The 26,572-nt window shown below is 39.1% G+C and overlaps 1 protein-coding gene across 1 annotated transcript in view; it reads left to right on the plus strand.

The window, feature by feature from the left end:
• Mei4 (meiotic double-stranded break formation protein 4) overlaps positions 1-26,572 on the plus strand; it is a 173,986-nt gene that overhangs the window by 58,886 nt on the left and 88,528 nt on the right. The gene's annotated exons all lie outside the window — the stretch shown is intronic.

The following is a 26,572-nucleotide window of genomic DNA, read 5'->3' on the forward strand; positions in this document are numbered from 1 at the left end:
GGCATGCCTCTGTCTCAAACTTTGGCTGCCTCTAGTTGGAGTCCTTTAACTCTTGTAATTTTTTTTTTAAAACTTTATCCTTCATCGTTTTACCCTTTTGGATTTTTCCTTGCCTTTGTTTATTTGCTGTTGGTCAAAAAGTTTCAATCTTTTCTAAATAAGCCCTAATGCCCAAGGTCTTCATATTGTTACTTCTGCGATAAAGTTGCCCATGCCTTGTGTCTGGAAATGGATGTGAGGGAAAGGTAAAGGCAAACGTTGTTAACATTATAAATCCTAGACAGGGAACCGGAAGCCGGAACAGTCTGGTCTAAATGTTTACAGCAAAGTCCACTAGATTATCTCCATAGGCTCATGAACATCTTTTGGCACTGTCTTACTGTTTGGGGCCTATTTGGCGGGTCTCTGAATGGTGAACACAGGGTTTCAGGATTTTTGAGAATTATTGAAATGGCTAGAATAAACAAGATGTCCTTCTCATATGGCTTCTAGATATTTGGTCATCATTCACATTTTAGTTTAAAACAATATCGGTCCATCTCTGTTGGCTGCATGTAAGTGCCACTCTATGTTGAGATCTAATGTCTTATATATGAGCATCATTTTTCTTTTCAAGAAGAATTAACTAGTAAGGAATAGTTGTCTCAGAAACATCATATACATATATATACATATATATAATTATATATACATAATATACAACACACACACATACACACACACACACACACACACACACATATATATTTAAAATATTTGGGAGTGTGATCCCTTCACTATTGAACATACCCATCATTTTAAGTTTTGTGTATACTTTCTTGCTGGTTAAGACATTGCAGATAGCCAAAATTTACCATCTCTTCCTCCTCATCTTTTGTACCACTGAGGACAGTTGATGCGTTTCTCTTCAGGGGTCTCTTGGGCTTGAGAAAAATCCACTCACATACCTACATTTAGTGAGCACCTCAAAATGGCAGTCACCGTTCTTCGTCCTTTCAGAGATAATACCAGAAAAGTCTGACGAGGAAGGATTTAGGAGTTTCAAATTAATCAGAACACGTTAGTGAGGTTCGAAGAAGTGTTCACTGTTCTTCACGTCTATGGACTAGCCCCTTACAAAGGAGTTCAACCCCTGCTGTCAAACAACGGAATAGTAATTGGCATCATTTTAAAAATTTATATAGGATTTAATAGTTACTCTCAAATCATATTCTTGTGACATTTTCTATCTCTATAATAGCAATCAGAGAAGGTTGTATACCACTAAATATTTTCCACTTAAATTCAGATTTAAAAAAAAATACATTGGAAAATGTAATTACAGTATCCCAATGAACAGTCACTTTCTTTGTGATTTGTTTATCTGTTGTCTGTTTGATGTTTGCTTGTTTCTTTGAGTGTCTGGGGATGTCATTCTAATTTTTCCTGGTGTTTCAAAATGCGCTGAGGGATTTACTTATTTTTACTAGAACCAGTTTGTCCCGTCTTCCATGAGATAGATAAAGAGGAAGAGAAATCACTGGTTGGTCTTGTTTTTTCCTACCTTCCTTCCTTAGTTCATCTGGATGGGCATGTCCAGTCTGTCAGCAGAGTGTGGTCTCCCCTGGGGAAGTCAAGCTAAGAATGGGATTTCCACAATTTCCTCATGGCTTTGTCCATTATCATCTCCCAGTTTCCTCCTTTCTTGAATCACACAAGCTCTGTGGAAAACCAGAAGCCCCATTTACCTGTGGCACGTCCTGTTCTGCCCTAGCCTCACATGATCTAATGATCAGTCACAGGCAAAAGACAGCCAGATGCAGAAAGAAAACAGTATAGGTTTGTTTTTCTTATAGATTATAAACTAGAAAAAAGTAGATCAATGGGAACATCTGCTCCAGAGTTTTCTTTTTTCTGAATCTTGAGCCTTATAGGAATAGGAGTCCCATAGGGTCCCAATGTATTAAAAGGACATACAGATCAAATACTCTGAACATATTCCAGTTTTGGAATGATTTACTACATGTAACTATGAGATGCCTTTTCCCTCAGCCTGTTTATGTCACAGCAACAGAAAAGTGAAAACAAAAGTAGGAGGTCTAGAGCATGATGGGATACAGACAGAAGCAGACAGGGAGGGGCCCAGATTCCCTCCTCCTCCCTGCCTTCCCATGTTTCATTCTTTTAGTTACTCTGACTAGATCTAGAACAATATGTGAAAACAGTGGGAAGACTAAGCATTCCCATCTTCTGGAAAATATTTTGGAGTTTATTGATTGATTGTTATTTTAGCGTAGGCTTTTGCACATAACCTTTGTTTCATTGGGACACCCTACAATGTCTGTTTTGTTTTAGTCATATGTAAAATGCTTTTCCCATACATGTTGAGATTCTTACTCTCTCTCTCTCTCTCTCTCTCTCTCTCTCTCTCTCTCTCTCTGTCTATCTGTCTGCATGCTTGGGATTCATTTTAAGTGAACATGACATTTGATCATTTAATTATTTTGTTGAATTTGACTTGTATTCCATTAAAGACTTTTTAAACTAACTTCAGATAAACTATCTTATTAACTATTTTCTCATAAAGTATCTCTCATGTTTTTGGTGATAATAAATATATTTTGAAAATTTTTCTATATTTAGAAAAGGCTCAAGAAAAATTAGTTTTGAGTCTGATTTTTTTTTCATCAAAAACTTTATTATTGCTTTCAGCTTTTTATAGCTTTTTAGACAAAAAGTTCTCTATGTAAGAAAAAATTATCTCATAGATAAAATGTTACACAGAAGAGGAGTTTCAGGAAAAATGTCAACAGTAAGTTCAAAGCAGTGAACTTTATAGAATGAAAATTCTATAAGCCCATTATAAGTTCAAAGCAACAGTTTCACACGGCCTTCCTTTATCCTAGTGCTCACCTGTGGCCCCTTCCTAGAATCTGACCAAAATGAAGGGTTTTTTCCCTTCATCACAAATCTGTCCCAAGCCTATTTCTCTTCTTAGTGTACTTTATGAAAGTTCATTGAATTCCTTATTTCACAGGCTTCACTTACTATTATATGAGGAGGGGCATATTCTATTCTTTTTTTTTTAATTTTTCTTTTTTTTTTATTAACTTGAGTAATTCTTATATACATTTCAAGTGTTATTCCCTTTCCCGGTTTCCGGACAAACATCACCCTCCCCCCTCCCCTTCCTTATGGGTGTTCCCCTCCCAAACCTCCCCCCATTGCCACCCTCCCCGCATAGTCTAGTTCACTGGGGGTTCAGTCTTAGCAGGACCCAGGGCTTCCCCTTCCACTGGTGCTCTTACTAGGATATTCATTGCTACCTATGGGGACAGAGTCCGGGGTCAGTCCATGTATAGTCTTTAGGTAGTGGCTTAGTCCCTGGAAGCTCTGGTTGCTTGACATTGTTGTACTTTTGGGGTCTCGAGCACCTTCAAGCTCTTCCAGTTCTTTCTCTGATTCCTTCAACGGGGGACCTATTCTCAGTTCAGTGGTTTGCTGCTGGCATTCGCCTCTGTATTTGCTGTATTCTGGCTGTGTCTCTCAGGAGCGATCTACATCCGGCTCCTGTCGGTCTGCACTTCTTTGCTTCATCCATCTTGTCTAATTGGGTGGCTGTATATGTATGGGCCACCTGTGGGGCAGGCTCTGAATGGGTGTTCCTTCAGTCTCTGTTTTAATCTTTGCCTCTCCCTTCCCTGCCAAGGGTATTCTTTTTCCTCATTTAAAGAAGGAGTGAAGCATTCACATTTTGATCATCCGTCTTGAGTTTCCTTTGTTCTAGGGATCTAGGGTAATTCAAGCATTTGGGCTAATAGACACTTATCAATGAGTGCATACCATGTATGTCTTTCTGTGACTGGGTTAGCTCACTCAGGATGATATTTTCCAGTTCCAACCATTTGCCTACGAATTTCATAAACTCGTTGTTTTTGATAGCTGAGTAATATTCCATTGTGTAGATGTACCACATTTTCTGTATCCATTCCTCTGTTGAAGGGCATCTGGGTTCTTTCCAGTTTCTGGCTATTATAAATAAGGCTGCGATGAACATAGTGGAGCACGTGTCTCTTTTGTATGTTGAGGCATCTTTTGGGTATATGCCCAAGAGAGGTATGGCTGGATCCTCAGGCAGTTCAATGTCCAATTTTCTGAGGAACCTCCAGACTGATTTCCAGAATGGTTTTACCAGTCTGCAATCCCACCAACAATGGAGGAGTGTTCCTCTTTCTCCACATCCTCGCCAGCATCTGCTGTCACCTGAGTTTTTGATCTTAGCCATTCTCACTGGTGTGAGGTGAAATCTCAGGGTTGTTTTGATTTGCATTTCCCTTATGACTAAAGATGTTGAACATTTCTTTAGGTGTTTCACAGCCATTCGGCATTCCTCAGCTGTGAATTGTTTGTTTAGCTCTGAACCCCATTTTTTAATAGGGTTATTTGTTTCCCTGCGGTCTAACTTCTTGAGTTCTTTGTATATTTTGGATATAAGGCCTCTATCTGTTATAGGATTGGTAAAGATCTTTTCCCAATCTGTTGGTTGCCGTTTTGTCCTAACCACAGTGTCCTTTGCCTTACGGAAGCTTTGCAGTTTTATGAGATCCCATTTGTCGATTCTTGATCTTAGAGCATAAGCCATTGGTGTTTTGTTCAGGAAATTTTTTCCAGTGCCCATGTGTTCCAGATGCTTCCCTAGTTTTTCTTCTATTAGTTTGAGTGTGTCTGGTTTGATGTGGAGGTCCTTGATCCACTTGGACTTAAGCTTTGTACAGGGTGATAAGCATGGATCGATCTGCATTCTTCTACATGTTGCCCTCCAGTTGAACCAGCACCATTTGCTGAAAATGCTATCTTTTTTCCATTGGATGGTTTTGGCTCCTTTGTCAAAAATCAAGTGACCATAGGTGTGTGGGTTCATTTCTGGGTCTTCAATTCTATTCCATTGGTCTATCTGTCTGTCTCTGTACCAATACCATGCAGTTTTTATCACTATTGCTCTGTAATACTGCTTGAGTTCAGGGATAGTGATTTCCCCCTGAAGTCCTTTTATTGTTGAGGATAGCTTTAGCTATCCTGGGTTTTTTGTTATTCCAGATGAATTTGCAAATTGTTCTGTCTAACTCTTTGAAGAATTGGATTGGTATTTTGGTGGGGATTGCATTGAATCTGTAGATTGCTTTTGGTAAAATGGCCATTTTTACTATATTAATCCTGCCAATCCATGAGCATGGGAGATCTTTCCATCTTCTGAGGTCTTCTTCAATTTCTTTCCTCAGTGTCTTGAAGTTCTTATTGTACAGATCTTTTACTTGCTTGGTTAAAGTCACACCGAGGTACTTTATATTATTTGGGTCTATTATGAAGGGTGTCGTTTCCCTAATTTCTTTCTCGGCTTGTTTCTCTTTTGTATAGAGGAAGGCAACTGATTTATTTGAGTTAATTTTATACCCAGCCACTTTGCTGAAGTTGTTTATCAGCTTTAGTAGTTCTCTGGTGGAACTTTTAGGATCACTTAAATATACTATCATGTCATCTGCAAATAGTGATATTTTGACTTCTTCTTTTCAGATCTGTATCCCCTTGACCTCCTTTTGTTGTCTGATTGCTCTGGCTAGAACTTCAAGAACTATATTGAATAAGTAGAGAGAGAGTGGGCAGCCTTGTCTAGTCTCTGATTTTAGTGGGATTGCTTCAAGTTTCTCTCCATTTCTTTTAATGTTAGCAACTGGTTTGCTGTATATGGCTTTTACTATGTTTAGGTATGGGCCTTGAATTCCTATTCTTTCCAGGACTTTTATCATGAAGGGGTGTTGAATTTTGTCAAATGCTTTCTCAGCATCTAATGAAATGATGATGTGGTTTTGTTCTTTCAGTTTGTTTATATAATGGATCACGTTGATGGTTTTCCGTATATTAAACCATCCCTGCATGCCTGGGATGAAGCCTACTTGATCATGGTGGATGATTGTTTTGATGTGCTCTTGAATTCGGTTTGCCAGAATTTTATTGAGTATTTTTGCGTCGATATTCATAAGGGAAATTGGTCTGAAGTTCTCTTTCTTTGTTGGGTCTTTGTGTGGTTTAGGTATAAGAGTAATTGTGGCTTCATAGAAGGAATTCGGTAGGGCTCCATCTGTTTCAATTTTGTGGTATAGTTTGGATAATATTGGTATAAGGTCTTCTATGAAGGTTTGATAGAATTCTGCACTAAACCCGTCTGGACCTGGGCTCTTTTTGGTGGGGAGACCTTTAATGACTGCTTCTATTTCCTTAGGAGTTATGGGGTTGTTTAACTGGTTTATCTGTTCCTGATTTAACTTCGATACCTGGTATCTGTCTAGGAAATTGTCCATTTCCTGAAGATTTTCAAGTTTTGTTGAATATAGGTTTTTATAGTAAGATCTGATGATTTTTTGAATTTCCTCTGAATCTGTAGTTATGTCTCCCTTTTCATTTCTGATTTTGTTAATTTGGACGCACTCTCTGTGTCCTCTCGTTAGTCTGGCTAAGGGTTTATCTATCTTGTTGATTTTCTCAAAGAACCAACTTTTGGTTCTGTTGATTCTTTCTATGGTCCTTTTTGTTTCTACTTGGTTGATTTCAGCTCTGAGTTTGATTATTTCCTGCCTTCTACTCCTCCTGGGTGTATTTGCTTCTTTTTGTTCTAGAGCTTTTAGGTGTGCTGTCAAGCTGCTGACATATGCTCTTTCCTGTGTCTTTCTGCAGGCACTCAGCGCTATGAGTTTTCCTCTTAGCACAGCTTTCATTGTGTCCCATAAGTTTGGGTATGTTGTACCTTCATTTTCATTAAATTCTAAAAAGTTTTTAATTTCTTTCTTTATTTCTTCCTTGACCAGGTTATCATTGAGTAGAGCATTGTTCAATTTCCATGTATATGTGGGCATTCTTCCCTTATTGTTATTGAAGGCCAGTTTTAGGCCGTGGTGGTCCGATAGCACGCATGGGATTATTTCTATCTTTCTGTACCTGTTGAGGCCCGTTTTTTGACCAATTATATGGTCAATTTTGGAGAAAGTACCATGAGGAGCTGAGAAGAAGGTATATCCTTTTGCTTTAGGATAGAATGTTCTATAAATATCCGTTAAGTCCATTTGGCTCATGACTTCTCTTAGTCTGTCTACATCTCTGTTTAATTTCTGTTTCCATGATCTGTCCATTGATGAGAGTGGGGTGTTGAAATCTCCCACTATTATTGTGTGAGGTGCAATGTGTGTTTTGAGCTTTAGTAAGGTTTCTTTTACATATGTAGGTGCCCTTGTATTTGGGGCATAGATATTTAGGATTGAGACTTTATCTTGGTGGATTTTTCCTTTGATGAATATGAAGTGTCCTTCCTTATCTTTTTTGATGACTTTTAGTTGAAAATTGATTTTATTTGATATTAGAATGGCTACTCCAGCTTGCTTCTTCTGACCATTTGCTTGGAAAGTTGTTTTCCAGCCTTTCACTCTGAGGTAATGTCTGTCTTTGTCTCTGAGGTGTGTTTCCTGTAGGCAGCAGAATGCAGGGTCCTCATTGCGTATCCAGTTTGTTAATCTATGTCTTTTTATTGGGGAGTTGAGGCCATTGATATTGAGAGATATTAAGGAATAGTGATTATTGCTTCCCGTTATATTCATATTTGGAAGTGAGGTTATGTTTGTGTGCTTTCATTCTCTTTGTTTTGTTGCCAAGATGATTAGTTTCTTGCTTCTAGGGTATAGCTTGCCTCCTTATGTTGGGCTTTACCCTTTATTATCCTTTGTAGTGCTGGACTTGTAGAAAGATATTGTGTAAATTTGGTTTTGTCATGGAATATCTTGGTTTCTCCATCTATGTTAATTGAGAGTTTTGCAGGATACTGTAACCTGGGCTGGCATTTGTGTTCTCTTAGGGTCTGTATGACATCTGTCCAGGATCTTCTGGCCTTCATAGTTTCTGGCGAAAAGTCTGGTGTGATTCTGATAGGTCTGCCTTTATATGTTACTTGACCTTTTTCCCTTACTGCTTTTAATATTCTTTCTTTATTTTGTGCATTTGGTGTTTTGACAATTATGTGACGGGAGGTATTTCTTTTCTGGTCCAATCTATTTGGAGTTCTGTAGGCTTCTTGTATGCCTATGGGTATCTCTTTTTATGGGTTAGGGAAGTTTTCTTCTATGATTTTGTTGAAGATATTTACTGGTCCTTTGAGCTGGGAGTCTTCACTCTCTTCTATACCTATTATCCTTAGGTTTGATCTTCTCATTGAGTCCTGGATTTCCTGTATGTTTTGGACCAGTAGCTTTTTCCGCTTTACATTATCTTTGACAGTTGAGTCAATGATTTCTATGGAATCTTCTGCTCCCGAGATTCTCTCTTCCATCTCTTGAATTCTGTTGGTGAAGCTTGTATCTACAGCTCCTTGTCTTTTCTTTTGATTTTCTATGTCCAGGGTTGTTTCCATGTGTTCTTTCTTGATTGCTTCTATTTCCATTTTTAATTCCTTCAACTGTTTGATTGTGTTTTCCTGGAATTTTTTCAGGGATTTTTGCGATTCCTCTCTGTAGGCTTCTACTTGTTCTCTAAGGGAGTTCTTTATGTCTTTCTTGAAGTCCTCCAGCATCATGATCAAATATGATTTTGAAACTAGGTCTTGCTTTTCTGGTGTGTTTGGATATTCCGTGTTTGCTTTGGTGGGAGAATTGGGCTCCGATGATGCCATGTAGTCTTGGTTTCTGTTGCTTGGGTTCCTGTGCTTGCCTCTCGCCATCAGATTATCTCTAGTGTTACTTTGTTCTGCTATTTCTGACAGTGGCTAGACTGTCCTATAACCTGTGTGTCAGGAGTGCTGTAGACCTGTTTTCCTCTTTTCTTTCAGCCAGTTATGGGGACAGAGTGTTCTGCTTTCGGGCGTGTAGTTTTTCCTCTCTACAGGTCTTCAGCTGTTCCTGTGGGCATGTGTCTTGAGTTCACCAGGCAGGTTTCTTGCAGGGGAAAAGTTGGTCCTACCTGTGGTTCCAAGGCTCAAGTTTGCTCGTGGTGTACTGCCTAAGTCCTCTCCGCTGTGGCAGCAACCGGGAAAATCTGCGCCGCTCCTTCCGGGAGCCTCCGTGCACCAGTGTTTCAGATGACGTTTGGTGTTTTTTTCTGGCGCCTGGATGTGCACAGAGTGCAGTCTCTTCTGGTTTCCCAGGCGTGTCCGCCTCTCTGAAGGTTCAGCTCTCCCTCCCACGGGATTTGGGTGCAGAGAACTGTTTATCCGGTCTGTTTCCTTCCGGCAGTGTCTCAGGCGCAGGGGTCCTGCCGCTCCCAGGCCCTCCCCTACGGGAACCCAGAGGCCTTATGCAGTTGCCTCTTGGGCCAGGGATGTGGGCAGGGGTGGGCAGTGTTGGTGGTCTTCTCCGCTCTGCAGCCTCAGGAGTGCCCACCTGATCAGGCGGTGAGGTCTCTCTCCCACGGGGTTTGGGAGCAGAGAGCTGCTGCGGTCCGGGATCCGCAGGTGTGGGACTTCCGGTGCTGATTTTTTTTTTTTATAAAATTCATCTTTATATTCAACTTTATAAAAGTAGGAGGGGTTTGTTGGCAAGATCTTTTGTCATTATTATTGCTTACCTTGTTTTGTATTGGTCTACCTACAACTTCTATTTCTTCTTCACTCGGAATTGTTTGTTTTGCTTTTCTCAGAGTTTATCCATTTACTCTGTTGCTCAGTTTGTTAAGAGTGTTCATATAATATTATCTTAAAATTCATTTTATGCCGAGACATCCAGTGTGTCTCCTTGTATTCTTAATTTTACTTAATTTTTCTTTGTGTCTTTGTTTTAAGTTTTCGTCATTTTTCCGTTATGTACAAATCATATCAGTTTTATTTTTAAAGTGGTTCCGTTGCTCTTTTTTTCATTTTCCACACCTTTTCATCCTGTTCTAATCTTTACTGTTGCATTCCCTCTGCTAATCTGTGGCTTTGTTGCCTATTCTTAGTAGACTTTCATGCTTCATTCACAGTGACAGATAGCACACCTGGAGAGAAAGTCAATACCAGAACCATCTGTGTGAGCAGCAGTGTAGGCCAAATGGTTTCAGCTGGCATTGACAGAGCTCTCCCCTCAGCAGAAGGAGAATGTTCTTGTTCTTTTCAGGCACACATACAGGGTGCTCCAGAATAAATCATGAATGAGTCATAGAACAACACTTGATTGTAAAGGTTCTAAATCACTCAGTGTATCTTTTCCAACAACAGTGCGTTAAAGCTAGAATTGAATAAAAATAAGTTAAATGGAGAATTTATAGCAATGTAGAAACTAAACTACCATTTAGCAGTCACAAGGAGCAAATAAAAAATAAAGAGAAATTTAAAAATTGTCTTAGGCAAATGAAAATTTACCAATATGCATGGGTTTCACCAAAAAGTTGTTATGAAAAGAACCTGTAAGGGTGAATGCCTACATTAGAAAGGAATGATCTCAAAAAATAACAAAACCCAAAAATGATGTGTTAAACACAGATGTACAGCTTAAAATAGTAAAATTAAGAGTCCTTTTTTTGCATGATTTTTCATGTTTATTCAACGGTACTATAAAGAAACCATAAAACTAAGCTAATTGTTTGTCATCTTCATATATATATATATATATATATATATATATATATATATATATATGAATTCAAAAGGGATTTATTAAATTGGTTACACAATATGCTGGGTCGTCCAGCAATGGTTGAGCGCACACTGGAGAAGCTTTTCACATAGTATTCTCCAAGTCTTTGTGGCTGGATATCTCAGCAGTGCGAACCTGTCACTGAAGGTCTGGTAGATTTCCTATTTATTTATTTATTTATTTATTTATTTATTTATTTATTACAGTGCAGACTTTATCTGCCCTCTGACTGTTCCACATCCCATATCTCCTTCTCCCAACCCTCCCAATCCCACCCTGTCTCCAAGACTCCAAGATGATGTTCTCAGCCCCCACCCACACTGCACCCGACCTTGGGGCCTCCAGTCTCTTGAGGGTTAGGTGCATCTTCTCTCACGGAGGCCAAACCAGGCAGCTGCTGTACATGTATCGGGGCCTCATATCAGCTGGTGTATATTGCCTGGTTGGTAACTTAGTGTCTGAGAGACCACAGGGTCCAGGTTAGCTGAGACTGCTGCTCCTCCTATAGGGTCGGCCTTCTCTCCAGCTTCTTCCGAATTCAACCACAGGGGTCAGCACCTTCTCTCCATTGGTTGGGTATCAATGTCTGCATCTGAGTCTTTCTGCTGCTTGTTGAGCCTCTAGGAGGACGACTATGCTAGGCTCCTGTGTGTAACCGTACCATAGCATCAGTAATAGTGTCAGAACTTGGGGCCTCCCCTTGAGCTGGATCCCAATTTGGGCCTGTCACTGGACCTCTTTCCCCCAGTCTCTCCTCTAGTTTTGTCCCTGCAGGTCTTTTAGACAGGAATAATTCTGGCTCAGTTTTTGACTGTGGAATGGCACACTTGATGCCCTGCCTTTCTACTGGAGGTGGACTCTATGAATTCCCCCTCCCCAGTGTTGGGCATTTCATCAAAGGTCCCTCCCTTTGAGTCTTGAGATTCTCTCACCTCCCATGTCTCTGGTACATTCTAGGCAGTCCCCCCATCTCCTCCCTCCGAGGTTGCCTGTTTCCATTCTCTCTGCTGGCCCTCTAGTTTCTCCCCAGCCAATACCTGATCATACTCCCCCTTTCCCCTTCCTGTCCCCTCTCCTGTTCTCTGCCTAACTTCACACTAGTATTCCAATGAAGACTCTCTCCTTTAAAAACATCAAAACGTTTTTTATTTGAATCTTATATGTAGTGCTGTTTTTGCCTCTGTATATAAATGTGTACCATGTAGATTCTGTGTCTGAAGAGGAAAGAATGCATTGAGTCATCTGGAGGGGAAATTACACAGTGTGAGCCTCCATGTAGATGAGGGAACTGACTGGGTTCCCTGCGAAGAAGCAAGTCTTCATTGCTGGGCTGTATCTCCAGATTCCTGATGAGGACTCCTTTTAACTGAAAATTGGCTAAACATACAAGGCCACATATGTCTCCTGTGCCCCTGTGCATTTGAGGAAGATGAGTTCCTTCCCTGTAGCATGCCTTACTGACATGGTACATACATTCCTGGCTTGCTTGTGTTGGTCAGATAATTACACAGTGTGCACTAGAACACTCTCTAATCTTCCACAGCTACCGCTTGCAGTGACTAGTAGGAGTTCATCATACTCCTTTCCTTCTACTTTGATTATTGAACTCTACTATGAATTAACTATCTGAGTGTTTCTTTCACTGACTGTTTTCACTGGTCACCTCCTGGAAATTTCCATCATGTCGTGGCTCTGATCTAAAACTTTATAGTTCCCTAGAGAGGGCTGTTTTTATTATTTGTTTGTTTGATATATGTGTGTATGTGTGTGTGTGTGTGTGTGTGTGTGTGTGCACATGTGCGTGTGTATATGTGCATGTATGCATGAGCCCAATATGCATTCCTTTCTTTTGTTTCTGTCATAGAATCAGTATGATATTTGATATTTGCTCAGACTTGTTTTAAGCAATTTGTGGATAAATCTGAAGTATTCGTCATAAAATCAGACCTCCTTTTCCCTATCACTGTGTCTTAGTTATATCTTAAAATTAATTTTCATCATGATCGTGTTAACCACTGAAGTAGTAAACTTTCCGTTTGACTCTGGACAGGCAGTAGCATTGCTTATGCACTTCTTCCCTGCGAGGTAAGGCATCATGACAGTAATGCCGCAGCTTTTGTTCTTAAGCATTTGTTCCTTTTCTAAGCCCTTGCTATCCTGTTTCATTCTTTTCTTTTTGTCATAGGCATTTATCAATGTGTGCCATTAGAGTGTGCCAGAAGGATTCAAAAAATAAAACTAGACCAAGTTGGTTTTCTTTTACATTATTCCTCAGGAAAAAATAAGTGTCGTTTAAGATTCTGTCTTAGTCACTGTTCTGTTGTTCTGAAGAGACACCATGCCCAAGGCAACTCTTGTAAAAGAAAGCATTGAATTAAGGGCTGGCTTATAGTTTCAGAGGGTCAACCCACTATTATCATGACAGGGAGCATGGCTGCAGACAGGCCGACATTGTTCTAGAGACGTAGTTGAGAGCTACATCCTGATCCACCTCCAGCAGGCAGAGAGACAGAGGGGAAGGGAGGGAGGGAGATAGGGAGGGAGGGAGGGAGGGAGAGAGAGAGAGAGAGAGAGAGAGAGAGAGAGAGAGAGAGAGAGAGGTCATGTGGGCTTTTGATCTTCAAAGTCCACTCCTAGAGACATACCACCTTCAACAAGGTCATACCTACTCCCAACAAGACCACACCTTATATAGGCCTAACCCCTACAAGGCCACACCCAATCTAGGCCTAACCCTTACAAGACCACACCTGATATTTCCCAAACATAAAACCAATAATGACTAAGCCTTCAAAATATTGGCCTGTGTAGATCATTTTAATTCAAAGAATCACAGGTTCCACCATCCATTTCCACTTGTGCATAGAGACAGTTATTAAATGCAGGATTTTTTGTGGTTTTCATTTAATATCATTATTATTTATAAATCATTTGTGTTGTAAGGTGCAATCTATGCATTCATTCTGTAAACCGCATCAGTATATAAACACTGGTTTTAGAGTGTTTGCAGTCATTTTAGTTTTCAGCGTTCAGGTTGATGAAGAGGAAACATTCAGAACAGCACTTTGTTCAATTTAATTTCAGGGCATACTGTACGCCTCAGTATCTCTACGATAATTAATAGCAGTCTGAGTTCATAATCCACCTTAGAGCTTCAAAAGCACTCACACTGAGAGTCTATTATCTGTTCTGACCACAGCTCAGAAGCATGTAATGGCTATTAGTGGTATCTGCAGTTTATAGATGTACAAACAGAGAGGTCAGACAAGTTAAAAGTCTCACTCAAAGCACGCAATTAACTTGTAATGAAAAGACTGGGTCTCAAATCGAAGTATATGATGGCAAATCCTTCTGTCAACTGGATCATATTTCCATTTCAGTGTTAAAAATTAGCTGTCCATTTTTCCTAAATGCAGATGAAACAAGATGACTCCTACTTATGGGCTGAAGTATATTCCCTGGGAAACCAACACCTTAGTAATAGTTCTCCCAATCTCATAATGAGAATATCTGCAGTTTGCTTTGGTAAGTGTTGCAGATTCGTATTTATAGATAGCTGGAAATAAAAGAAAATGCCCTGCTCTGCCATCCAATTAGAATCCCCTTGCTTTCTTTATTGGCTCTAAGTAACTGTATCTGGGAAACTTCATAATTGCATGCCCAGGCTCACAATGACCTTTCAAACTGAACATAAATTAGATGGTTATCGTATCTAAATGAAAAAAGTCGTCGTTCTGCTTTAACTGTTTTTTGTGAAATGTATTTTTGAATTCTCTTGAAGCTTTACAGATCAAAATAAATAAAAAGCTTGTCTCTGTATAGCTCATAGATCTTCGTCTCTAGGTCACTAAGTTGGTCACTGCCGTAAAGACAATTTTCCCTCATAAGGTAGTATTCCTCACAGGTTCCTGGGACTTAATGTGGATACCTTGTTGGAAGACTTTATTTTCCGTCTACTTCGTGCACTTAGCATTTATTGTCTGGACTAATTTTTTATTAAAATGTGTACACATGACTACACATAGCCATGTGTCTTTTGCATAGTTCTTTGATCTAGTTAGCCCTCACATCATCCCTGCTGTCAAGAACAGACATACAGTACGTCCTTGACTGAGGCCCGGCAGGGCTTCCTCTACCTTTCTGGTGCTTTCATCTTACTCTTGGTTATACTGAGAAGTAGTTCTTGCCTTCCTCGTGTTGCTCTCTCACGTGATGATGTAAAATTGGGACCATACAGTCATCTTCCTATATCAGATGGGTTAAACCGCCATGTGAAGGTGAGTAGAGCCAAGGGAGTAAAATAAACTTTTATCAAAAACTAGGTTAAGTCAGCCCTGAGGCCTACAAAAGTTATAGATGTCCAGCCATAGGTTTCAGTGCATTTTGTTAACATTTAAGGAGATTTGAGCTTTTTTTTTCCCTTTGAAAATTCAAGTCCAACATAGCTTAACTGGATAATTTTCGCAAATTATTTTAGAGTTAAGGTGATAGGTGACAGAGGCCATTGACTGGGGTTTTAAAAGCCTCAGTTTGAGCGACATCAGTGTTATTGGTTATGCGTAGAGAAGTGGTGTAGGGTAGCTACTCACTCAGCATGCAGGAACGTTTTTCTCGAAATAAAGTGACTGTCCCAAGAGGAAACCAGGTGTGTTCTACTACAAATGGTTTGGGAAGGGAGAGAGCTTATATTACATCAGCCCCTTTAAAAACCCAAGACTTCCTAATTGACCTTTAATCTTTGATCTTAAACATTACCATATAATTCAGTATTTCAGATTTCTGAAGTACGATTTTCATAGGAAAAAATGATTTTGAAAAGCAGCACGAGGATACCAGAGAGAAAGCAAGAAAATCCCAAAGATTAAAATGTGCAAATATGTATGCAACATTATATTCTTAGAAAGATTTAAGACGTGCTCTGCAACCACTAAAAACTAGAATAGGATTCTTCAATTTTTTTTTCAGGAAATGAAAAAGACCTTTTAAAAGGTAAGAACAGAGTGATAAAATATATAAATTAAAGAGTTAGAAGGTCAGATAGGAAAACCTCCTAGGAATTACCAGAAAAGGAAAGAAGACTGTACAGAAACAGAAGCAAGAATTGGTGTCTGCTTGTAGAGCAGGGTTTGGATGGTAGAATTTCCACAGAGAGGGAGCTGAGAAAATAGGAGGAGGGGGGAATCATGATAGAAAATATTTCAAGATCTTCCTATAAATGCCACCATGGGATTCAAACCTGAAAACCTACTAAGTATTGAGTACTTTCAGAAAAATAGATTTTTACATTAAGGCCATCGTTGTCAAACTCCACAGCACTAAGACAAAGAAAAATCAAATTCCTGTATCCTCCCAGATAGAAGAGGAAAAACTTAAAGCAAAATCCCACCAGAGTTTCCCAACAGAATGCCAGGAATATAAACAGATCAGAATTTTCAGATACTCTAGTGGAAGAATTTAGAACGACGGAAGCCAACACAATAGGAATTTGTACTTTTTGTTTTCAATCTTACTTTGTTTCTGCCTTGTTAGTGTTAATTTGAATAGATTTTCAGACATACTGTTTCTCCTAGTCCACTAACAGTGGGAGTGGGGTGTTCTCTACTCTTTTATCTCCTCTTAGACCCCTTTCACCTGCTGGGTTGCAACTACTCTAATCAAGCTTGCTATGCTGTATTTGGGAGATGTTCCACCATGGAGGCCTGTTCACTTCTGAAGGCAAACAGAGGAGGAATGGGTGTAGGAGAGACGGGAGGTGGGGTGGAGGAGACGGGGAAGAATGGAGGGAAGACAAATTGTGGTTGGGATATATTCAAAACGAAACAAACAATTAATTAAAATGATACCTGCTAGGCAACCTTCTTGGATGCTGCTGGGTGCTAATTTCTGAGGAATGAATTAGGAAAGAAAACAAAATAAAAAGTATTAGATTCCAATAAGTGAAAGAATGATGAGCTAGGATGCTGCTGACAGGAGACATTAGGGTAGCATCCGGGCGCTGAGCTGAGAGAGCAGCCATTCAGGTTTGGGTTGAATCAGAAAGCACTGGGAATCAGGAAGGTTCTATTGGTGGGATATGCAAAATGCATGCACATTTTGAAAGTAATCACAGGCAGGGTTTTATTAAGTGCTTACTGAATTAACAGGGTGAATATTAAATATGGATATATTTGGGAAAGTACAATATTCTGCGAGATGTAGCTGTATATAAGTAGTTATAATGATATGAAAAATAATACTGATTTAGACAAAATTAAAATTAGCCTGTTGTATTGGTCAGGATTCTCTAGAGTCACAGAAATTATGGAATGTCTATCTATATTGAGGGAATTTATTGTGATGACTTACAGTCTATAGTTCAACTAACCCAACAATGGGCAGCTGTGAATGGGAAATCCAAGAGTCTACTGCTTGCTCAGTCCCACAAGGCTGGTTGTTCAGCTGCTCTTCTGTAGAAGTAGGTTCCAACAGATGCGCTGGCTGGTGAATGCAAGCAGGCGAAGAAGAGTGAATCTTCCTTCTTCTAATGTCCTTATGTAGGCCTCCAGCAGAAGGTGTGTATCACCGCATCTGAATTTGGGACTTGCTTTGTCCCATACTGACCTTGAACTCAGAAATCTCCTTGTCTCCTGGAATTAAAAGTGTGTACTACCTTGCCTGGTCTTAAGCTTTCATGACCACTATGCCTCAAGATCTCCATGCCGAGATCCAGGTCAGAAACTTGTCTCTTCCAGCCTCAAGATCTGGATCCCAGGTGTGCTCTCCAATTCTGGATTGTAGGTCATTCCAGATAAAGTCAGGTTGACAGCCAGGTTCAGCCATTACACCAATATATAGGGCATGGGAAGAAAGGGATAAGTGAGGCGCTATGAATGAGTGCCAGTGACAGTCGAATCTAAGCATCCGAAATGGAAAACTGGGTGTGCTGGGTGTGATGAAGGTAAATACCAAAATAGTCAGGCAAGAACACTTCAGACAGAGTGAGGGGGAGAGGATACAGTAATACGTTCCTGGGAATAAGCAATGCCCTGAATGATAGCATGTGTGTGAACATGTTGGATACAATTGAACGTACCAAGAACATAGGTATTAAGGAAGGGAGTTTAAAACGTTTGACTGTGGGTTTGAGGTAGAGAGGACAGAGCAACAGACGTGAACATCGTTTCAAGGTTTTGACAACTTCCACATGACGAGGTGTCCTGGGCTGAGAGGAAGCATAGCCCAAGTCTCCGTTCTTACCCAAAGTTTAATAATGACTGCAACATAATTGTAAGTCAGATAGCAAAGCCAACAGTCAATCAGTATTATAGTGTGGAGCTCAAGACAGGGCGCTGGCCATGAGGCAATTTTTAGAGGGAGTGGAGATGGATGCTTTTGTTTGTTCGCTTGCTTGCTTTAAACTATTAGAAAACAAATTACAAATAGAAAGATGTGGTATCTGGGGCCTGGAAAAACAATACTGTATGGTCAGATGCAGATGACAATTACTGTAAGTAAATTAATGAATTAGAAGCTGGAGCCTTAGGGGGGAAGTCAGGAAAGTACTGGTATTGAAACCAACCGAGGATGGCTCTTCTAAAACAAAGGAATATTCAGACGTGCTGCATGGTACTCTGGTATCACAAGGTCAGAACTGAATGATCTTGGTTACAGCCATTTCTTATGATGTGTAACTAGATAACTTGGTGCTGTTGTCATAAATTTGCTCTAGCTGTTTCAAATCGTCATGTGTTGCTGATCATTGTCGTCCTCACACAAAAGGAGGTGAAAGGCCAGCTGGGTGGCTCAGTGGGTGAAGAAGGACGTGTAGTGAAGAAGCGAGTTCAACACTGCCTCCCAGCATGAAAGGAGAGAACTGACTTCTGGAAGTTACTCTGATTCCACGCATGATCCACAGAAAAGGCATACCTGCACACACATTTTACACATACATGCACATACACACACACACACACACACCACACACACACACACACACACACAGACTGTTGCACATACATACAGTCACATATTACACACACAGATTTAAAAATGATTATGTTCATCTTCGAGTTAATGCTAGGGACCTGTATAGCTAATCGAATTGTAGCACTGTTCATTTTTAAGCATTTCACTATCTAATTTGTTTTTTTTTTTTTTTTGTGGGTTTAAGGCAAAAGGAAAAGAAGAGAGAGGAGAGGAGAACAAAGAAAAGGTTTCAAAGGTTTTAAACTCAGCAGGAGTGCTTGCCTCAGAAGTCCTTAGATTCCATTCCCAGAACCATAAAACATAACAAGACAGGCAAATGAACAAAAAATAAAGAAACAAAAGAAAAAAAAACAAAAGTATACAAAAGTGTATGGCAAGATCATGGCAAAATTACCAAACTCAATCCATGAGTCGTACATATGAACATGAACAGTTCTGTAATTGTGTTTTTAATACTAAGTAACTTAGGAAGGTAAAGCATTATTAATGATATTAATACCAATCTCTTAATAATTATTGTATGATGTTATATGTGGCAATGACAGCTCTAAACAGAGAGACTCCACTTCCCCTCTCACTTTTATTACAAAAGCCCACATCACTGCAGATAGGTCTTGCAAAGGCCTGATATTCTTTCCCACAGCATGTGTGGATGCTGGTTCCTGCTTTAATGCACATTAAACCTTGTGAATACTCAGAATGTGGTGAAGGGATTGGCCATTCGAGCATCACCTGAAACCTTGTTAAAATGTGTGCTCTCGATCCCCTTCCTCAGAACAAGAGAATTTCAATCTGTATTTTAATAAGGTCCCCAGGTACTTCATACAGACATAAACTTTAGAAACACCTCATTAACAGGTTTTGATTCCAACTTCTAATTTGTTAGACCTACATTTACCGAGTTCTTGCTAACTACTTTGAAATCATCAGTAGGTGTAATTTTAGCAACAGTCTGGGAAGATGGCTTTCCCTGCATTACAGATATGAAAACTGAGATGTAAAGAGATGACACAATATTCCTATGAAAGCCACCGTGAAAACCCCGGATCCAACTTTAAGTATTTGAGTTATAAGTACTTTTCCTTGAATAAGACAGTTGGCACCTTCCCAAATCTTTACTTCTAGCTGCATCCCATAGAACTTCTGAAAAACACCTTGGACTTGATTTGTTTTACTATGAGTTTTACTCTTGAGTTCTTAAAGCAATCTATCATGAAATAGAAGGGCTCTTTTTTAATCCAAAAGGAGAGATTTTTTAAATTCATCTTTCAGGTGTAGTCTAAGTTTTTTTGTTTGGTTTGGTTTGGTTTGGTTCATTTTGGTTTTTATTTTGTTTTGTTTTGTTCTGTGAAAAGAAACATCAGGTTGAACAAAATAACAGATATTGGATGCTTCCACTGTGAACTTGTCATGATTTTTAGGTAAAATTGAACTGTAACATTTAATCACTAATAAACATCAACTAATAATTGAGTATAGTTATGCACAAACACATGGTTTTTGGTGCTTGGGTTTGCTCTTACTTATTTGAAAAGATTTTAAGAGCCAGAGGACCAGGGCACAGGCTGTGAAATAATGTCTTCTATAACTGATAGGGAAGCCTTACTCAGGAAGTCTCAAAAATATGATTCCCTAAACCAAACCTTCAGTGCAGCACCGTTAGATGGCATGCCAGTGTGGCTGAGGAAACTTAATATGGCCAACACCTGGATGAAGAGCTCCACCTAATAAGTGGCTGCTGAGAGAAGGGCAGTCAGTCTTCTCCAGGTCTGAGGCTCCTGATAGACTATCTACTCCCAACTGGTCAGCCCTACTTAAATACACATATCAGCAACACTAAGTGGATACAGTAGACTGTATGCAACACACACACACACATACATACACACACACACACACACACACACACACACACACACACATGCTCGCACACATGCACACACAGGCGCAAACACATACGCACACTCACACACAAACATACATGCATGCACAGACACATGCACACACATAACTTTGCCGGACACTGAGAAAGGGGGGAAGAAGGGGTGGAAATGATGTAAATACAGTACACATGTGGAATTCTCCATTTTAACTGAAACGATGTTATGTTTTGAAAATAAATCTGCAATGCCTAAAGTTACCTAACAAAGCTAACTTAAGAAAAATCAGTTTAGAAAGCTTAAGTGTAGAGTGCTTTATGGTGTATGTTCTAGCTGACGTGAAATCAACACTGTTCCTGACTTGATCTGTAACGAATGATACACCCCACCAGATCTGTCCGGTCTCAAGGCATATGATGGTTCTAGCAGTGTCACAGGTGATTTCCGAGATGAGAGGTGATCTGAGAGGCCATCACTCTGCTAAGAGGCAGTGTCCAAACACATATCCTGCTTCGTAACTGGCAGAACAAGCTGTCACTTCCCTTCGCATTTAGTGAGTGAACTGCTTAACATCTCTCCATTGCAGTAAGCACTGCTATCTTCATATGTTGTTTGCTTGCCCTCTGTGTGAAACTGTTCCAGAGACACTCATCATTCGCTGACTGTTCTTTTTAAACAAGGATTACGGTCCCAGCCTGACTCAGCAACTGGGGCAACCTTTTTTGAAAGGTTGTATACCAATTCAATGGAAAAATAGATTAACATATTTTCTAGATGCCCTTCCAATCCACGAACCTGAGGCTTCATTTCCCATAAATTAATTAAATGCCAAGGGAATTAACGCTGAGGAAATACTGAACATTCCTAGGTGCAAGTGTCAATTAAAGCTTGCAGAACGGCAATCACAGAGGTTATTACAAAGCATTTTTAAAAACCTGCAATCTGCTACGTATCAGCAAGTAACCCGGTGCTGAGCTCTGTTAAATGTAAATGCCAAGATTAATTGACTTGCCGTACAGTGCCTTTTCAGAATGCCATACTGGCCGGCAAGTTTTCCGTGTTTCTACCCCAAGGTGAATGGAAAAGATATAATTGCCCACAGGGATATTGTTAGCTGCTGTCCTAGGCATCTCCTGTTTTTTCTCCCTTTTCTAGTGAGTGACTCCGAAATCATTTATGAAGCATAAAAGCATCCTTAAGGATTGAGGCTCGGGAGAATCTATGGTTACTGCTTCCTGCCACGCTGCTTGCCTTGGTGACATCAGACACCCATACAACGATTTTTCTATCAGTAAATATGTGGCGTAATAGTAGTGCAGAATTCAGAAAATTAGTAGGGATTCGTATTAGGAAATGAGAAACCTTTCACCTCACTAGAAAGTTCCATAGGCTCCCTCAGTCTACCTTTTATCATTTGAAAATGGCTTAGAGGAGAATAAAATGTTATTCACTGAAGTACTTTGTACATTTGTAAACCTTTATGCAAATGCTATTATTTTATTATTAAAGGCAGCTGTCTTTGTGGAGGGAGACGTGATATGTCAATGTCAAATTCATGAAAACTCTTCTGAAGATGTGTTCAAAAGAAATCCCCAACTACGTATGCCTACTTTGGATGAATAATTTAATAATCAGAGGTATAAATATATTCCATACTTTATAATAATAAAGTCTTAGAAATGAAGACTAGAACCAAAGGTAATGGGAAGACAAAACTAGACATTCATTTTTTCCTTCATTTTGTTTTGAATATGTCATGTGATTATGTAGAGTGGTTATATAAAATGTAAATAACAAAAAAACAGTGTAAATAAAGTATGTAGAAGATTGCATACATATGTGCCACCAAGCTTTGCTAGTGTGTGTGTGTGTGTGTGTGTGTGTGTGTGTGTGTGTTTGTGATAGAGAGAAGTTGTTAGTGGTGACTTTAGGGTGAGCCAACAATGTTTTACTTTACTCTTCTTCATAAGAAAACCATCCCATACGTAGCCACCAAACCGAGTCACTATTGCTGATGCCAAGAAGTGCTTGCTGACAGGAGTCTGATATGGATGTCTCCTGAGAGGCTCTGCCAGAGCCCTATTAATACAAATGAAAATCCTTACAGCTAACCATCAGACTGAGCACAGGGACCCCTGTGGAGGAGTTAGAGAAAGAACTGAAGGAGCAGAAGGGGTTTGCAACCCCATAGGAAGAACAACAATATCAATCAACTAGATCCCCCAGAGCTCCCAGGGACTAAACCACCAACCAAAGAGTACACATGGAGCCATCCATGGCTTCAAGCACATACGTAGCAGAGGATGGCCTTGACTGGCATCAGTAGAAGGTGAAGCCCTTGGACCTATGAAGGCTAGTTTCCCCAGGGTAGGGGAATGCCAGGGTAGTGAGAGGGAGCATCCTAATAGAAGCAGGGTGATGGAGAAAAGGGATAGCATTTGAGATGTAAATACATAAACTCTCCACTAAAAAATGGGAAAAAAAAGAAAACCTTGGATCTCAAATAAGAATCATCTAACAGATACAGCTTAGACAAATAGAGCTAGGAAAACTGCAGTAAGAACAAATGAGATAGGAGGTTGAACTAAGAGTGGGCCCTAACTCAAAAAAGGAAGTTGTTGGTTAATCCCAAAGGCTCTGTGCTTCTGTCATACCAAGATAGCCTGCAGGCCAGTCACCATTGTACACAGAAGTGTCTATAGCTGTGTTGGCATTTACCTTACTGCTTTGGTAGCATGCAGAGTACCTGGCAGTACCGTGAGCTTTATCATGTAGGAGAAGGCCCGAGGAAGACCTGGCTTGTTGTGTTTGTCAGAAATTACTGGTTAAAACCTCATGGAATTTTATTTCTTGAATTTTCTACTAAAGAGAGAACATCGGATCTTTCAAAATGAAAAGTACCTAGCTGTATGGCAAATTTCTCAAGCAGAACCTTGTAATTCACGGATATTCAGGTTGCAAAAAAGAAAGAAAAACAAGCAAATAAACAAAAGTAAACCAGACATTTTTAGACAGCATGAAGTCAGGGTAATTTATCATTATAAAGTTTGTCTTCTAGAAACACCAAAATTGAATTTTTGTTACATAAATAGAAGGACATTCCTAAATTTTTACCTTAAATTTATGTTAAACTCTTAAATCTATGTTAAACTCATTTTTGATAATGTACAACTTCATCTAATATACAAAATTGTATGTATTTATACTTAAATGGTCTATGCATATATAAAATATATCATATATGCCATCATATTATATCATATATCCTACCATACACACACAAGCACACACACACACACACACACAACCAGAAAGGACGGCTCAGTGATTAAAAGCATTTGTTGTTCTTGCAGATGACTGAATTTTGTTCTTAGCACCCACATGATTGCCCACCACTGCTGGAAACCACTTCTTCATGGAGCTAGCACCCTCTCCTGGCATCGTTGGGTACACTCACATACAAAACCATACACAAATACATAGATGCATGAGATTAAAACAGTATAAAATCAAAGAGCCCAATGTTTTACTCTTCAATTGAGAGAATTTTTATATAAGTTTTACATTTTTATCTCTAGCAGTTTTCTAATTTATCTACTTGCTATAAATTACTTTTTCCAAATTTGTTTTCATCTGGGTAGAAAAATAATAATGGTCATTTGCAATTACTAGTTAGTTAATTAAACTTTTAAGTAAAAAGGACAACATAAAGGTACAAGTTGAGAATATATGAGGTAACTGAGAATACTCTATCTCTATGATTGTGATTTCCGTACTATATATAATAGTATAAAGTATACAATATTATATATTTAATATTTATACATACTATATATGGTATTTATATATTTATATAGTATATATTTATTTAGTATATATAAATAGTATAAAGGTTTAACAGCAAATCGTACCCTAAATCAAATCATACTACCACAAAAACTTAATAAATCAAAGAAGAGCTTAGTAAGAGATGAAAACTTGTAGAAACAAACCACAATATTGAAAGCAATTAACAAAATATCAGTAGTAAATTCTTATCTACTAATAACTACTTAAGATGTAAATGGTGTGTTATTATGTTTTTATTTTCTCATACTCAGTGTTTCAAGTTAGAAATGAGGCATGACAAAAATATATTTTAGCTCAGAGTATGCTCTTTATATATGGACCAAATTACTTTAGCAATATATAATTAAATTCACTTTCTTCTACTTTTCTTTTTAGTGTATTAAGTCTATCATTTACATTTTGTTTTTTTCCAACATTTTTTAAGATTGCCAGAGAACTATAGAATTTGTATACCAGCTTTTAATTTGAATGCACATATGGATTTGGTACTTAGAACATCAAATTGATGTAATTATCCTGTTTGTACATGTACTAGACATAACAAATGAAGAGGTGGTAAATTTTGATGTCAAATTTATAAAGAATTATGGTAATGTATTCAGCTAAAATGAACTAGAAGGTTAGACATTCATCTCTTTGTTTTATGCTAGTCCCTTGAAAATTACAAAAACAAAAATATCTCCAAGGTGAGTGTTTGAGAGCACCTTACCACTTAGATAAAGCTAACTTTATGGTCATACATTTGTCTCTTATATGCTATTCCTGTGAAATCCATAAATACATTTTTTAATATGTACTTGTGAAATCAAGTTTTCAATCTAAATCTGGCCTGGTGTTTTGGGAAGACTACAATGAAAAATGTGAAATGCTTATTTCCTGCTGTTATGTTTCAATGCAAGTATTTTTTATTGTAGGAAGTAGTCCATTCTTTTAGAAAAATTTTGAAGCCAAAATATGAAATGCTTGAAGTATTCACACATTTCTTCAGAAATCGTGCTGATAAACTGCATGTTCATTGAGCGTATTAATTCTCATGGACATAGTTCCCAAGACAGTTTCATGTTTTCCTTTTTATAATTTATTTTTACTGGATATTTTATGTATTTACATTTCAAATGTCATCCCATTTCCAGGTTCCCTCATGCCCCTCCACCACCCGTACTTCCGTGAAGGTGCGTCCACTCCCACCCACCCACTCCCACCTCAACACCCTGGCATTCTCCTACAGTGGGGAAACGAGACTTCACAGGACCAAGGGATTCTCCTCCCATTGATGCCCGAAAAGGCCATTCTCTGCTACATATGCAGCTGGACACTTGGGTTCCTCCATGTGTACTGTTTGGTTGGTAGTTTAGTCCCTGGGATCTCTGGGATGGGGGGGAAGGATATGTCTGGTTGGTTGATATTGTTGTTCTTCCTATGGGGTTGCAAACCCCTTCAGCTCATTCAGTCCTTTCTCTAACTCCTCCATTGGGGTCCCCTTGTTCAGTCCAATGGTTAGCTGCAAGCATCCTCATCTGTATCAGTGAGGTCCTGGCAGAGCCTCTCAGGAGACACCCATACCAGACTCCTGTCAGCAAGCACTTCTTGGCATCAGCAACAGTGACTGTGTGTGTTAGCAGGGGAGTTAGAGACAAGTTAATAGAATAGGCACCACTCCCTGAACTTGAAGTAATCTTAAAATAATGACAATAGGATCTATCTTAAAAACTGGGAGCTCATCATATTTACAGCATACGTTTTATGTATATTCTGTCTCTTTGTATGGTATGTGTGCATCGTTTATGGTATGTCCATATCGAGGCTGGAGTATGTATCCTGGTGTAGGTTTATAGGTGTGCGTGTGGAAACAGATGTATTTCCTACCTTGTTACTCTGCACTTTATTCCACTGGGATCAGGTCTGTCATTGACCTTGGGGACAGACTTGTACTCAGGAATCCTGTCTCCTCCCTAGTATGGCTACGTTATGTATAGTTATGTAGGTGTATGGGTATACCTGCCTTTTAGGTTGTGCCAGGATCTGAACTCATGTCCTCATAATTGTACAGCAAGTGATCTGATCTTATCTGTTCTTTACATAATTTGTACTTATATTAAGTTCCAATATACTGGAACAAACTTAAAAATAAAAAAATAAATATATATAGTTATTTTACTAGTATATTTTAGAAGACCTTTAGAACATCACCTGGAAAATATTAAGTTCCCAGATTGGTTCAGGAGAATTCTCAGTGATTTAAAAACTTGTACTTTA

Source organism: Rattus norvegicus, chromosome 8, assembly GCF_036323735.1.
Source record: "Rattus norvegicus strain BN/NHsdMcwi chromosome 8, GRCr8, whole genome shotgun sequence".
In the NCBI taxonomy this organism is placed as follows: Eukaryota; Metazoa; Chordata; class Mammalia; order Rodentia; family Muridae; genus Rattus; species Rattus norvegicus.